Raw genomic sequence first — 4349 nt, 5'->3', positions numbered from 1 at the left:
CTCAAACAGCTATAACCTTAAAAACACACATTTGCTTACCATATAAGCTACACTTTACGTTTGACTGTAACAACATTGCCACTATTGTTCCCTCTCCATATGTGCTTTTCACGCACATTACTGCATTACACTTTTTATACCATTCTCTTTCTCAAATTCTCCGTTTATACTGTTTAAACACTGCTTATATTACAGCTACTTGTAACACAACACTCGATATTATAGAACTTGTTTTCCTCCCTCAATTTTTGAACTCAACACATAACTGTTCAGCAGCCATGTCAAACTAAAAGAACCATTGTTTGATGTTATTTTCTCTACTCCCACGTTATACGTAGGCTACATTTTCATACTATTACAGATCTTTTAGTAACATATTCATATTTATCTTGCATGTACGCCCACGTATAACATTTGCATCATTCATATTGCACCAGATATATCACAACATTATATGTACATTTTATTAATGTATATTACCTAATTTCTATTACATGTCTAATAATTTCCTTTTGTTCACTACAACACTTTATTACATGCATTTCCTTTATGCTCCTTAAATCATTTGTGACATACTACCAACAAAATTAACACACTATTGAGGCTCTTTGCCATATTTTACAATATCACTCATACTGTAGTTTATTTGTTGGCATTGTTATTAACTGTATTCTCCTTTCTTTTTGCCCTCAGAATGGCTACTCCATATACTCGTCCGGCCAGAATTACATGCAGATGCATTCAGACCCATTTGGTCAATAAAGCAGAAACATTCATATACACAAAATCTATAATTAAACCTGCAACATACGTTCAGTGACTGTGCCCTCACTGATAATGCCAAGACCTACCTTCACAAAAGATCTGGCCCAGACCCCGAATTTGAGGAAGGAGCTAGCTACATTTTAAAGAATGTGACCGTCTCTACCAAAGATGGGCTAGCCCATTTGCTAGTCGGGCCAGCAACACAGAAATTTTGCACAGCTCCACTCGTGGTCACAGAGGATGCAGTAAAAGCTGCACTCTGTCCACCCTCAACACCCATGTCTGGCAATGAAGACAACATATACTCAACACATGGATATATAACTCTCCTAGGCCAAGTGAAAAAACTGAGCACCTTTATCACTCTATGTCTGTCTTATTCAACATATACTAATTCTGCGAAATACATATCACTTACCTAGACATTTTATACAACATATGTCGTATACTTACACCTGCTCAAAATAAACTTATATTGGTGCTTACCTGTAACATTTTTGCCACCTCCTCTATACTTTCACAGCTACAGAAAGTGAGGATGACACGATCATCAATTCCAATTTTAAATCTAAAGCTGCTGTGTGGTCCTGATCAGCTTAACATCTCCCTGCAGAGAGGTGAAGCTCTCTGTGACTTACACATTGGATACGACGTAGAGATCACCCACCTTTATAGTGACAAGGTGCCACGAGGAAGAGGAAATTTTCATTCATCTCAGTACACAACCGTTAAAGTAATCATAATACAATCATTACAAAAATATGTAAGACACACTGTACCTCTATGTATCTATCTATCTATCTATCTATCTATCTAACACACACAAGCAAAATATACAAATGTATATTATATTCAAATTATGCACTCCTATCATAAACATCTTTAATGAAATCACACACTTACTAGCAACAGACAACATTTCACATGCCTACATGTTTGGTGTAATAATATAGATTTTTTTTTTCTTTTACAGATTAAGGAGACTGCACGTACAAAACAAGAAATTGAAATTCTGGGAGTATCTCAGTCTGGTGACACCTACACTCTTCTCAGCAGTGACGACAAAGTCTACACAGTTTCTGCAGAGTTCTACACTGGAAACTTCATTGTTCATTTCATTGATGAATTACCCATAAAGATTCTTGTCGAACATATCCACAACCGAATCGTTGGCATCATACCACTAGCTTAAGATTCTCCTCCTAACCTGAACTTTTATCGTTTTTCCTTTCATGTCCATTTATTTTATAATACTTTCCTTTTTTTTATATATAATTGTTCCTAATTAGATGCATTTCATGCACTTTTGTAACCTCTGTACATAGCTATACTTGTATATTATATTAAAACTACTTTTTGGCAACATCACTAAGCCTCATTTATTGAACTTAAAAAATTTGATCACTTACATTTTGTACTATACTACCATTAACTACACACTTATTTGCTAACCACAATAATCAAAAACTACACAGTGAATCATTGTTCATGACATAAGATTTGTGGCTGTAACCACAATCGATATATGTTTCTTTAAATCTATGCATTGTTACTTTACATGTGATACTTCCATTTCTACATCTCAACACCTGCAACCCCGCAATCTGCTCTTTTGTGCTATTGATTGCAACATCTTGGAACATTTTAATGGTATCTACACTTTTATTATTATAATACATAATTACAACAGTCTATAACAAATATTACCACGGTTTGTAAAAAGTGCTTCAAATGCTTAAAATATTTGACTTTTTGGAAATGTTACTCCTAAAAACCCTTGGAAACAGCCATATTTTACAAAGCTACTGAAAAAGTGCTGTCTGTGTTTAATGTTAATCCATTAAAAATGAAATCAATTGTTCATGTCTAAATAATGTTTGTATCTTTCTCAAGGATAACTCTATTTTTAATGAAAAGTAGGCATATTTATTTTACATTTGAATATTTGCACAAACCTGCTATTTTGCACTATTGCTTGTAATTTGCTTATTCTGAAATGTTGTTGGGTATTGATCCTAACCATTTAACAAGTGACATAATAATGAATCATTACTGCTTAAAATGTAAGTTCAACATTCAACTGTTCAAGCATGAAATAACATTCCACATCAGAGAATTACTTATGTAGGTTTATTATCAGCACAGTAATCATTAAACATTTGTAATCACTGAAAACAATATTAACCATTTATATTAATGTGATTCAGAGTTGAAGGCCATAATACTAATGTTGTCCACACGAAGTAGCCACATAATAACAAATCCTTCAAGATAAAGACTGTGAAAATAATTCAGTAAATTAACTTCTGGTAAAAAAAAATTACATTTTGAAAAGTAATTAATTCCAACCATTGAAAAGGTAGGATACTTAAAAGAGCTTAACCTTTTGAAAAACAGTATATATGAAATTAGTGTTACATTTTTGCTAATAACAATTTCTGTTAAAAAGCTTCTTCATTACAATACAAAAAACAAGGGACTATAGAAAATATTATGAAAACAATAACTTGTACTTCTTTAACTCTTACTTTTAAACAAAAAAAAATCTGTTTTATTCTAGCTTAAAGCATTCTTTTTTTTTTATCAACACTTGAATATAGGTAGGTTTCATAAAAATTCATAATTTTGAGCAAAAAGGTGAGAAAATCACATTTTTATCAAAAACTACATCTGGGTAATATGTAGTACGATTATCAAAGCTTAAATCCAGTAAATCTTTTCTATCAACACCTCCAAAGCTTGCACAGACATATACCACTTCCATTGACAATATATTTCTCAAGTTGTCAGACATAACTAATATAGTTTCCCTTCACTTTTTTCAGTAATCTATTTCATATTGTGCATATAATAGTACTCATAATTTACTTGAAAAGAGACACATCCATTGTGTAACTGCATCATCTACACAAACCATTGTGCTTGTACCCCTAATGATCGCCTTGAGTTAAACCGCATTGTTTCAGTTACCTTCTGTGTCGTTGCCCACAATGCTTCGGTGACCGGACTTTGAAATAGCAGACAGGGAAAACAATAAAAGGCATGACTTATTTCGCATCCAGCTAGCCAATTCTGTTGACGCTGTTGTCATAGCCTAGTAGGCTTTTTTATTAGAATAGAAAATAGCAAGGATCCATAGAAAAAATATTATGAAAACTATAGCTGTTATACATTTTTTGCAGCGGGGCAGCTCAAGAACGCCGGACACACAAGTACTCTGGCTCTTTTGCCAAGCCAACATCAAAGTTAGTTCACTATCTTTAGCTTCTAGTTAAGTTGGCTTGAGAAATCCAACTTACTGAAATGCTATTTAAACTTATTATTATTATTAAGTTGGCTTTTTCTGAGACTAAAATTTCTGACTCTTAACTCCTCCAAGAGCTTTAACTCTACAAACTCCAAAGCCGTCCGCCAGGAGGCGGAGGAGCGGTGGGCCGTCCACCAACGATGTCCAGTACCATCGCATGGCACCGCAAGTGAGAGCCTCTCAGCCGGTTGAGGATCAAGTGGCAGTGTGTCCGGGAACCGGACCGATAATTTTTTTTTTCCTTTCTCCTCTCTCTTGAATCTGTCTCTCCTCATCC

Source organism: Sinocyclocheilus anshuiensis, unplaced genomic scaffold (assembly GCF_001515605.1).
Source record: "Sinocyclocheilus anshuiensis isolate Anshui unplaced genomic scaffold, SAMN03320099.WGS_v1.1 scaffold1837, whole genome shotgun sequence".
NCBI classification, from domain to species: Eukaryota; Metazoa; Chordata; class Actinopteri; order Cypriniformes; family Cyprinidae; genus Sinocyclocheilus; species Sinocyclocheilus anshuiensis.
The sequence above is the reverse complement of the archived record's forward strand: the minus strand, read 5'-3'. Positions refer to the sequence as shown.